Raw genomic sequence first — 13,088 nt, 5'->3', positions numbered from 1 at the left:
CCCAATACTTCTCTATTCCTAGTCGAAACCATACCTGAATGGAGTGAGAAGATTGTGAACTTTCTAATTAATGGTTTCCCACCCAAAGAGCTTCGTAAGGACTTAGCTCGAAAACTGTTAAAAGAATGTGAACCTTACTCTCTCATTGTAGGAACTCTCTACAGGCTAGGGAAGGACGATATTCAGAGACGTTCTGCCCGTGAGGATGAGTATTTGTACATACTGCTAGAAGCCCACATGGGTATAGCCGGAGGACATTTCTTGGGGGGACTAACAGTTAGGAAGGTGTTGTAATCAGGCTATTGGTGGCCAAACTTATTTAAGGATGCATCACTTTTTGCAAAAGGATGTGATGAATGCCAACGTTACAAGATCACTCAATGAAAGGATAGGATGCCCTTACATCCTGTTAAAGTGACTCAACCATTTGAAAAATGGGGTTTGGACTTTGTATGCCCAATTAGTCCGACAGCTCGTAGCACTCAATCTCGATATATTATCGTTGCCACTGACTATGTAACAAAGTGGACGGAAGCCAGGGCGACACGAAAGGCTGATGCGAGGTCAACTGCCAAGTTTCTCTTTGAGAACATTATTACAAGATTTGGTTGTCCCTTTGAGATTGTGAGTGACAATGGTACTCATTTTATAAATGGAGTAATCAAAGAACTCACTACTAACTTCATGATAGCTCACCATAAGTCCACACCTTATTATCCGCAAGCAAATGGCCAAGCTGAGAGCACCAATAAAACCTTAATCTCTATCTTGACCAAAACGGTGGAAGCTCATCGCACTGATTGGGATTTAAAGTTAACTTCAGCTTTATGGGCTTATCTTACTGCGTAGAAATTTTCCATTAATTGCACACCGTTTAAGATGGTGTATGGCCAAGAAGCGGTTATGCCATGGGAGTTTGTCGTTCCTAGTCTTCGAGTAGCTTCTCAAGAAGGTTGGGATGGTAACCCTTTAGTTGAGCAATTATATATCCTTGAAAGGCTAGATGAAGAGAGGCAATTAGCTGTGCAAAATGCACTTGTGGAGAAAGATAGGAGGAAGAAATGGTTTGACCATCATTTAAAGAACAAAGATATCAATGTTGGTGATAAAGTCCGTATGTATGGAGTGCGTAACGAAAAGAAAAAGTTGAAATATGTAGGAAAAGGACCATATAGAGTATGTGAGATCACCCCACAAGGAACCATTCGTGTGGAGACTCTTGATGGAGTTGAAACCGTTGGATTCCTCAATGGGAGCAAATTTAAAAGATACTATGATCCTTTAAGCCAAGAGGAGCTACATGCCATCCATATGAAAAAGACAGCCAAGGCTCAAACGGAATTGAAAAAGATACAAGCTCAAGCTGAGGCGAAAGAGCGCCAACAACGCATAAGACGCCAGCGAGAGGCTAACCTTGGAGTTACACATGCATTCCACGTTGAAACAGAGGATGATTGGTTGGACTCTGACACGCCTCTACGATACCCTATTGAGTTAAATAGTACCTATGGAAAAGTGCTATATAACGCCTTATTGGACACGGGTGCTAAATATAATCTGCTATCATATGGGGTGTGGTGTCAGTTAGGGAAGCCACCTCTATCTGAGAGTATTATCCAAGTCAAGGATGTCAACAAGAAAAAAACTACGGTTTTTGGAATCTGACACACTTCTGTCAGTTATGACAATGGGGTTGTAGCTCAAGACTTTTTGGTCATGCCTACTCGAACTATGGAAGGTAATATAAACCTAGGACGCGCGTGGATGATAGCCACCAAATGCACTATTGATTGGGGGACTGGGGTGTCACAACACAAAAACCAACTCTTATCCCTACCACTCAAGCCATAGTCCCAGAGATATTGCCTAAGGAAATAAAACCCAAGACATTGCATGTCCAGGAGGTTGAACCATATGTCCCTATAGCCCAACTCTCTAGAGCTTCAAGTGATGTAGTTGAAAGAAAGCTTGAGACACACAAGAACCATCCTAATATAACAAAGAAAACATACAAGTGGGTCCCTAAAGCTTCTTTAGTGACCATGGCTGATGCTAAAAAATGAAAGCCTCGTAAGAAACGTCCCACTCACTCCAAGAAATGTAAAGAAACATTGCGTTGGATTCCTAAACGACTATTGGAAGCCCAAGGATACTATGAAGGAAATGATCAAATCTGGGTGCCCAAACGTAAATTGTACTCTTACCTGTCACCTGGCCCATGTAAACCCAATCTTGTGGCTCCAAAACAAATTGAAAATCGTGGAAAGGAAAAAATCACGGAATGTTACACATCCGCTCTAGAGCTAGTTTGGGTACCAAAGAAAGAACGATTTGTTCCACCTAGCTCAGGAACATGGAAATCAAATGAAGCTTCTTGCTCTTCATGTAGTTCCTATACGCAAATAGAAGCTTTGACACAACCTCCACCTACCATTGTACATATCCATACAAGCAAGAAAGAGTTTGCACCTCCCGTTGTAGGTTCACCACCTACAACAATGTTGCAAATAAAATCATGGGAGAGTACCTTACCACCCTTGCAACTAGATGAAAGACATAGGGTGATCGAAAACCATTGGTTAAAGCCTTCACCCATAACAACTTGGAACAATTGGTTTAAAAAGGTGACGACATCATTCCAAAAGGTATGATCTACCCAAGGAAGGGGGGAGTGTTTACTGACATCCATCATTCACTTGCTTCCCTCTCAACCTTCCTCCCTGACCTCTCAATCTCCAATCCTAGGGAATGTATATATAAAGCCTTATACTAGTTCTAGCAAACACACAAAAAAAAGATTTGAAAAAAAGAAGAAGTAAATGTTGGAATTAGGGTTGCAGAGAAACACACACAGCTTGGAGAAGACAAAGGAAGCTCAAGGCACACAATAGAGAGTGTGTTACTTAGTGTGCAATGGAAAGATAGATAGCCCTAGAGTGATGGGCGTATATACAATGCACGGGGGAAAAAAACTCCTAAAGAGGGAAAAAATGCCCCGGCGGTCCTAGTGTGTTCACACACATCACTACCACATGTAAATGGTAACAAATCCCCCCTGGAGTGATGCGGTGAACAAGAGCTGGCACATGAGTAAAGGGAAGTGCCATGCCCTTAGGACAGGATCAGTCCACAAAGGGGAGTAAGCCCAAAGCTTTGCGGAAAGCTTCAAGCTTCTCACGAGACAATGCCTTTGTGAAAAGATCTGCAAGGTTGTCCTATGTTGGCACATAAGCCAAGCTGATCTCTCCTGCTGAGAGCCTCTCCCTGACATAGTGGTAATGCACCTCAATGTGCTTTGTGCGAGCATGAAAAACTGGGTTCCTCGCAACTGCCAATGCGCTCTGACTGTCAGTGTAGATAGTGTTGGCAGTGTCCTGTCCAACACCCAAGTCAGCCATAAGGCGTCTGAGCCATACACACTCAACCGTAGTTGTGAAGACTGCCCTGTACTCAGGCTCACAACTCGAAGTGGCCACAGTAGGTTGCTTCTTGCTCAACCACGATATACATGAACTGCCAAGCATGAAACAAAAACCACTTGTGGACACTCGCGTGTCAAAACAACCAGCCCAATCTAAGTCCGAAAAGCATGTAAGTCTGGCGGCAATGATCCCCCCTTGGGATAAAACAAGCCAAGATGTAAAGTGCCACTAAGGTAGCGGAAAATCCTCTTGACAGCCTGCCAATGCTTAGACCCTGGGCTATGCATAAATCTGCTGACCTGCGAGACTGCAAACTGAATATCTGGCCTCGTGTTGCATACATAAATGAGGCAGCCAACAGCAGTTTGGTAAAGAGTGACATCAGCAGGATCGCCAGCATCATGTAGACTCAACTTCAAACCTGTTTCCATGGGAGTGGCAATAGGTTTGCAATCCTCAAGTCCAAACTTACATAGCAATGTCTCTATGTAACTTTTCTGACACAAGGCAATACCACCATCACACTGCTTAAACTGTATACCCAAGTAATGATGCAACAGCCCCAAATCTTTCATCTTGAAAGTAGCATTCAAATCAGCCTTAAATTCAGCAATATGTCTCTCATTTGGTCCAGTGATCAGCAAATCATCAACATAAAGAACCACAATGAGAAATACATCATCCTCACGCTTTACATACAATGTGCTTTTTGTTGGACTATTACGAAAGCCTCGTTTAACCAAATGAGTGTCAGCTTTCTCATACCAAGCACGAGGAGATTGCTTCAACCCATACAAAGCCTTCTTACATTTGCACACTTTGTCCTCTTGTCCTTTTATGACAAAACCGCGAGGCTGCGTTACATAAACTTCCTCAAATATGTCACCATTCAAGAAAGCAGTAACAATGTCTGATTGATGTACATCCCAACCAAAATGAGCTGCCAATGCACATAGAAAACGCACAGTAGTCATACGACAAGTGGGAGCAAAAGTCTCTTCATAATCTATGCCTTTTTGTTGTGCATAACCCTTTGCAACAAGTCGAGCCTTATGGCGATCGATCTCACCATCCGGCTTGCGTTTCAACTTGTAAACCCACTTCGTACCAATGGCCTTTTTGCCAGGAGGCAAATCACATAAAGTCCATGTGTCATTCTCTATAAGTGCATCATATTCTGATTTCATGGCAGCAATCCAATTTTCTGAATTCTGTGCTTCATCAAAAGACAGAGGCTCCTCAACATCATGTAAACTAGACACAGCCAAAGCATAACAATCTGATGCATAAGATGCATGGCGAGAGCTTGAACGAGTACGACTAGATAAAGGTGCATCCAATTTACTGTCACGCAAAGTGTGCACCAGCCATTTTGGCATACCTCGAGCCTGCTCATTTTCAGCCCTTTCCTCATCAAGTACATCATGTACATTTGCATCAGTAATAGGCTGTTCTAAAACATTTTTAGAAACCCCCATAGGCTGTACATTTGCCTCATTGGAACTTACATTCGTATTTCCACCACTGAAAAGAGGCAACAAAGTGTCATAAATGTCCTGTGAGCTTACATTACTGTCTCTAGTACATGGCAGCAAGTGCTGAACAGAGTCTTCCACAAACACTACATCCCGTGAAACCAGAACACGTTTTGTTTGCGGATGATACAACCTGTAACCTTTGCTTTCAGCACTATAACCAACAAAAATACATTTGACAGCCTTATCATCCAATTTTCTGCGCTGCACTTGTGGCACCAAAGCATATGCCAAACAGCCAAAAACACGCATGTGCTCAATAGAAGGTTTTCTATCATGCCATGCTTCATATGGAGTAATAGACTGCAAAGCTTTCGTAGGACACCTGTTAAGTACATAAGTGGCACACATGATGGCCTCAAGCCAAAAAGAATGCGGCAAAGCTTGACTTTTGACCATACATCGTGCCATTTCCGTTAGTGACCTGTTTTTCCTCTCAGCAACACCATTTTGCTGAGGTGTATAAGGCACTGTACATTGGTGTTTTATCCCACGACTAGCCAGAAATGCATTAAATTCATGAGACATATACTCCCCCCCTCGATCGGAACGGAGGGTGCCCATAGTACATTTTGAGACATTTTCAGCCATAGCAAAAAATTGTTTGAAGCACATAAAAACTTCGGACTTCGCTTTAAGCGGAAATACCCATGCATGCCTGGAGTAATCATCAATGAAAGTCACGAAGTACAGGTAATTGCCCAAGGACGGAGTTTGCATGGGCCCACAAACATCACTATGCACAAGCTGCAACATGCATGTGGCCCTAACTGAACCATCCTTTGGAAACTTAGAACGCTGCATTTTACCCAGAATACAGCCTTCACAAACATGTTTGACAGGTGCTTCAAGAGGCGGCAAAGAAGCAACCATATCAGATTTCTGCAAACGCAGCAAACTGGCAAAATTCAGATGACCAAAACATGCATGCCAAAGTTTTGCATCTGAAATAGCCCTTGAATCTGCAACAACATTTGTAAAATTTTGTCCACACTTGTCATACAAAGTGAGCTTATACAGCCCACGGCACAAAAGCCCAGATGCAACAATTTCATCACCAAAACTGAGATCATGAACTGTACATCTGTCATCCACAAATTTGACTACAAGTCCAAGTCTAGCAAGTGCGGACATAGACAAGAGATTCTTCTTGATCCCAGGTACATAAAGTGCATCAACAAGTGTGAAGGAACTGCCATTAGCAGTAGTGAGCACAATCTTTCCAACTCCTTGAACTGGATAAGAGGCGTTGTTGGCACAAGTGACTGAATTCCCATGAGGGACAGACTCGAGAGAGGTAAACAATTCACGATGTGAGGTAATGTGCTTTGTAGCACCACTGTCGAAATACCACACATGTGAATCTGCAGCAACTGACAAGCATGCATCATGGACATCAGGATTGTAAGTGCACTCTACGCTAAAAGCCCATTCTGCATCAACATCAGCATCACAATCTCCTTTCACAGAAGACTCAACAATGGCTGCATTTGTAGTGGAACCAACATTTGCAGTGGAACCACCCTCTTTCTTCTTAGCCTCTTTGGCCTTCAACTTAGGACACGACTTGATCAAGTGATCATTGGCTTTACAATAATGGCAACGCATCTTCTTTTTGCCCTTATCACCAGAATTGCCAGACGAAGTGCTGCCACCAGAAGCATTAGGAACAGAATTTTTGCCACTCACAGCAGAACCATAAGAAGTGGCTGCATTACTGTTACCACCCTTTCTTTGAGAAGCAATAAAAGCCTGTTCAACTGCACGCTGCCTAGTCCTGTTTTTTCTAGAAAGTGACTCTTGCAACAGCAATGTGCATAATGCATCAAACTTGACAACTTCAGGATTTCCTTGGGTCATCAATCTCCAAGTACTAGCAAAAGTCTGGTAGGAATCTGGTAAGGCATCAAGAACAGTCTGCACAAGGGAACTGTCTGAAATGATTTCACCTGCAGAAATGAGTTGCTCATTGATATCCTTGACACTAGCAAGGAAAGTGTCCATATCATCTTCCTCATGCATAATCTTCGACTCTAGCTCTTTACGCAGCAAAGCAATTTTAGCCTCATTGCGGCTTGCATAAAGACCTGCTAGAATATCCCAAGCCTGTTTTGCAGATTTTGCTGAACGGATGTGAGGAATAATGGTGCGCTTCACAGACAACGCAATCAATGCATGAGCCTGCGCATCCTTAACATCCCAACGAGCTTGTTCTGCCGTAGGAAAAACAACTCTAACAGCTGCAATCCTTGCAGCAAGACCTGCAACATCCTCAACATCGCCTACATCTTTAGAACCAGGACGTACATCAATGCCCTGCACAATGTTCCAGACACCTTTTGACACAAGAACATGTTGCATCATATAAGCCCACATAGGGTGGTTGTCCCCATCCAACCTATCCTCAGCAGCAAACATCTTGAACACATCTGTGTTGTTGTTGTCAGCCATGGTAAATGCTGCACCTGATGTGAAAACTGCCCGAAAATAGGAGAAATGGAGCGGGAACAACTTGTGCTATATAGCACAAACCGCAGAAGACTATAAGGCACCTGTTATGCAGAAAACGGCACTGACAGAAAATCTGCACAAAATGACGAAATAGCTTGTGCAGTACTGCCTGTAGTGGAAACGGAGGCTGGAATGAGCCCAAATCAAAATTTTGAGCTCTCCCAAAATATTTGTCGACCTGCGAACGCTCGCCAAAGCTCACTGAAATCGGAGAAAGTGAGCAGGCGTGTGCTGGAGCAGCTGGCGACTAAGCCCGGGAGGACGTGACCTGCTCTGATACCAATTGTTGGAATTAGGGTTGCAGAGAAACACACACAGCTTGGAGAAGACGAAGGAAGCTCAAGGCACACAATAGAGAGTGTGTTACTTAGTGTGCAATGGAAAGATAGATAGCCCTAGAGTGATGGGCGTATATACAATGCACGGGGGAAAAAACCTCCTAAAGAGGGAAAAAATGCCCCGGCGGTCCTAGTGTGTTCACACACATCACTACCACATGTATATGGTAACAGTAAAAGAGCAAGAGAGACTAGCAACGAGAGAGCACCCTATCAGATCCTACACATAAGTCTAAATTCACCATGTCACATCAAGCAGCACACAAAAACAACTCATGTTTTAAAGACCTAACCAAATCTATCTATATTCTCAGAGATGGCTAGGTCACCAGAGGCATGCGCTTCTAGTTTTTATGAAAGGTACCCTTTTTCTTTTTCTCAAGTGTTTCACATCTGCTACCCTGTACTTTCTTGCGAATGGGATTTGATAGAGAGACTTGCGCGTGAGAAAAATTTTGAGGAGTTAGAATGGCTGATACGTCTATGGATAACTAGTGATCCCTACCCAGTAGCGAATGTTTCTCCGGTGGCACATGCTTATTCTTTTGCACAAGATGAGTATCCACGAATTGCGAGGTTCTTGATTAGCACGCTTGCGCAAGAGGATGATGAAGAAGAAATAATAGAGACCGAGGAAGACTCTGGCCTTACGAAAAATGATTTCGTTTATCTAGATGATGAGGATAGAGGCCTAGCCTTAGGGTGGCCACCCGGTTTATATAATATCCTCTTTCCTTGATTCTAAAAGGGATGACGGATAGGTAGGTTAGGGGTCTGGATTGTGTTTTGAGTTTGTTTTCTAGGAGTTTTAATTTTTTCACACTGACATGCCTCCTAGAGGTATAGTGCTTGTTTTTTGGATATGTTAGGTAGGACATATGGATTTCCATCCACATGGCCGAGGACATCTGCTTCGACGAAATGAGCAACTCCATACCTCCAGGTGTACGACTTTCCATGATTCATGTTGGTGGATATGTATAATTGCTAATAATGATTTTTCATGGTTTGTTTGAGTGCAATAGTTATGTTTGTTATCTGCCATTATAGATGTATAAATTTGTCTTTGCTTAAGTTGATGGAACTAGAGTTTAATCTTATGGATGAGCCTTGAGATTAGGAGACCGTGACTTTAGGTTAACTCATTTACTTGACCACTAGGCCTAGCTGATAAAATTATCTGAGTATTTGAGACCTTAGGAATGTTTAAGGCATAGAGAAGCTTGCTCACTTAAACAACAAAAATACTAGTGAGAATACAAAGGAAATGGAAGCAAAAAACATAAGTGCCACAAATGAATAATCTAATGCTGGAAGAGAAATCCTGGCTTGATTTGGTACTTCACTCATATGTATTATCTATGGTACTAGAGCCCTAGAGGTTCCCAGTGTGAGTGCTTTTCTTTGAGAAGCAAAAAGCCCCGGACATACAAAATAAGCACACACGTCAAATGATTGTGAACCAAAGTAAAAAAGAAAAATAAAATGAATGACATTTAAAAGACTTCCATCAAGCTTACAGTTAACATTTCAAGATTTTGTTTGCAGTTGTGAGAGCTAGTTGTCTAATCAAAGCTCAAAAGCACAATTAGGGAATCTTGCATTTAGATAATCTTCTTAGCTTAGCTAGTACTAGAGTAGTTGTTTTAACCTTAGTCATAGCTAACTAATTGATAGACTCACCCATAAGCCTAAAAATATTGATTAATTAATTTACTCAAAGTGCGATTTATTTGTCCTTAATGGCAGTCTACCATTTCATATATATTGCATTTACTCATTTCCACATGTACTTTACATTCCCCTCATGATTTATGGCCATATAATTCCGCTTGCTGAAACAGTGACTTTGCTTTGCAGATTCAAATCCAGATGCTCTACAACATGGACATAACAAGCTTCATATCAACAGCTTCCGAGGACGGAATCTAATCAAAAAGGGGGGCATGTTAACCCTCGTGGCTCAAGGACACCCTATCGCCTACGACGGACGCCGTATTATTTATTTCGTAGAGTCAGGCCTGGGCTTGTCGGTCCAATAGGAAAAGGGTAGAGTGATCGCCGATGAGAGGCGCACTCTAACTCGAACACACAAGGGTTAGTTGGCTAAGCATGGGCGCCCAAATTTGAATGGGGTGAGCTCATATAAAAGTCACCTAAACCTAAAATTGACCTATTCTCTGAGTGTGCAATAGAAGAAGTGCTCTTGCCCTATCTCCATCCCCATCTCCATTGTGTGCTCACAGGCATGTGTGTGTGTGTGTGTGTGTGTGCTTGAGGGAGAGAGGGAGAGAGTGTGTGTGTGATCGAGCATTACGACGGCACCTATGGCGGCGAGGCGGTTGAGCGCTATTAACATTAATTTCACTCTCTTTACTATTGTCAGCCATTCTAACAACTTTTAGGTGTAAATGTTTTAGGTGTACTTTGGTACTTCAAGCCCTAGTTGCTACTCCTCTTCACCCCTTTAGAAAAAGCACTCAAGCTACTGTACGCGTGGCTTGAATACCATTAATTGCAAGGAATAGAAGAGAGAGTCGTTCAACACCAAAACAACACCGGCTCCTGTCAAGCTTCTAATAGCTCAATAGTGGTTAAGCCATAGGCAAACCCCGTAGGACTCCACTATTAAGACCGTAGCTCTCGACGGTGATGCCCCGTTAACTGCACAAAGGCAGGCGCATTGCAAGGCTGAAAAATCCCTATTCTACTTACTCATATGCAATTAATAATACCAACCATTTATAGCTAGCTTGAGGACCTCCCTTCTTGAGCAAGAAAAAAGAAACCTTGTGCTCTGATACCAATGCAACTTTTAATGGTCTAGTAACTTGTGTGTAGCGGAAAATAGCATGAACATAGTGAGCATTTCATTAGAATAGATTCCTAATGAGAATAACAAGAGTGCTTGGGTGGAGAGAGCAACAAAAAGTATAACACCAAGTTAGATAGCATGAACAATAATTCAAAAGAGAGAGAAATTAATCAATTGACAACAGTTGATGACTGCATTTGCATGAAGCCGATCCCCCCTCCAAAAGGCTTTGTATTATGGTTTCTCCCATCAAGAGAGACAATTTACAATACAATTCTTTGTGTTCCTTCAATACTAGCTAGTGCAATGAAAATGGAAACTTCAAGCACTTAGCAAAACACTTATCAAACACAACATCAATTCCCTCACGGTCTCAGTCCCAAGGCCTCACACACCTTCAAAGATGGTGAGAGCTAGCGGGGTATGAGAGTAGACTGAGAGGAAGAAGGAGTAGTCTTACGAGAAAGATGTACATCTCCTCACATAATCACTCCTATTAGCATAGCTTAGCTTAGTAGTCAACATGGTAGAGGAGATGATCATGCATTGAAGCTTGGCTCTTGGTTGGATTTCCATCACAAAGCCAAGAGTTGTTGGTGTAGGCCTCCCTTCTCACAAGCTTGGAGTAGGTGATAAGCTTTCCATTAAAGCTTGAGAAGAGAGAGAGAGAGAGAATCTTCTTACTCTACACATGAGATTGTGTGAGTGTGTGTGGATGATTTCCTTTGAAAAATCAGCCCCCTCTCTCTCTTGGTCGACCCCTCTTGCTATTTTCTCTTGCTAGCACCTCATTGGACCTCCCTAGGCTTAGCCAATAGGATTTCAGGAGCATAAGTGATAGCCTTTTAACATGTGTCCCCCTTGCCCCTTTTGTGAGATCTTTTAGGTAACTAATAAATGCAATCAAACTCTCATTGGACCCCTTTGTCTCTTAGCCAATAGGAATTAGGCAAGCCATTGGGCTGTTGAATGCTCATTGGACCCTTGGGAGACTGTCCAATAGTCTTCTAGAGAGCTTAATTCCTATTGGTTCTCTTATTAATGTTTTTAAATTAATTTAACTAGATTTACTCTAGCCTATATCTTATTGGTCCACCTCCATGGCCATCCAATAAGGTTTGAGTACACCTTGTGGGCATCTGGTCAAGGGAGCCGACAAGTATCCCTCTTTCCCCTTGTGTACAAAGGAAGCTTGTGAGAGTGTGTGTGTGTGTTTCTCTCTCATCCCTACTTCTTGGGCTCGCCCCTCCTATGTAGGAGTTTGTGAAGACTTTTTGGGACACACACAAAGCATCCAATTTCCTAAGCCTTTGACCATTGGACACAACGTTTGAATGTTGGAACCTTAGCATTTTGGAAGTCTTAATGGGCTGAACTCTAAGATATTTGGAGCCCATTGTTGCACATAGGTCTTTTGCAAATGGCGCCCCCTTTGGATCCCTATTTTCCCTCCTTTGGATCCCTACTATGGCCAGTATGCTAGCTTACCCAATATTCTAGCTTTTTCTCGTATGGCACTTTCCCATATTAAATGATTAGATTAACATGAGAAAATCATTTAGGAGAATTAGATATTAGTTATTATGACAGATGGTGAATCCAAGCTAGTGAGTGTTATTCTCAAAGCCTTAAAGAGATAGTCCCCTCCAAAAAAATAATAATGTGTGTGGAAATGGTTATTTGGAAAGGGCCTCATAGTCTTTAAAGTGTGAAAATCTGATCAAGAACGCAAGTACTAGTAGTTAAGATAGAGATGTGTATAAAAAACAGGGTCAATATCAAAGGGGATGTGAGTGTGAGTGTGTTCAAATTATTGGATAAGTGGTTGACCAGAGCATGAAAAAGGTAACAGGTGACCACCAGTTGTCAGAGATAGTGCTTTTGTGATAGTGAGTGTGAGGGTATGGGTTTAATCCTTTAAATAAATAGCTATAGTCAATAGTGGTACATGTGTGTATGTGTGTGTATGTGTGTGTGTGTGTACCCGCCCTATTCCAGGCACCATACACAATGGGTCAACAATAGGCCCATTGCAGGCCAGTTATTCAGTGAAATAGCTTTAGTGATTGCGTTAATTAGGTCATTTCTCTTGAATCCATTTAGACATACTTTTTGAATGAGATGATTGATGTCCTCCCGTGCCAAGAAGTAGTCAGGAGAAGAATATAAGATCATGTATAGTAGACTAATACACGTGTTTAGTGCTGCTTTATGTGGTCCATTACTCATCTTTTTTTATAGATTCTATAGAAGAGATTTTAAGATTGTCTCTTTTCCAAAAAAAAAGAGAGATTACAGGGTTTATGTAGCAGAATGGAGAAGTTAAGGAATTTCATAGAGGTGGAAAAAAATCCCAAAGTCGTATCAAAACCATTTCCAAAAGTTGGCTTGATATCAAGGCAATCTGGGTATATCAGCTTGATTTTGTTGAAGAAGGTTCCGTTATTGAGGCTAAGGATATCATCCA

Source organism: Adiantum capillus-veneris, chromosome 21, assembly GCF_014529385.1.
Source record: "Adiantum capillus-veneris isolate H3 chromosome 21, ASM1452938v2, whole genome shotgun sequence".
NCBI lineage: Eukaryota > Viridiplantae > Streptophyta > Polypodiopsida > Polypodiales > Pteridaceae > Adiantum > Adiantum capillus-veneris.
The sequence above is the reverse complement of the archived record's forward strand: the minus strand, read 5'-3'. Positions refer to the sequence as shown.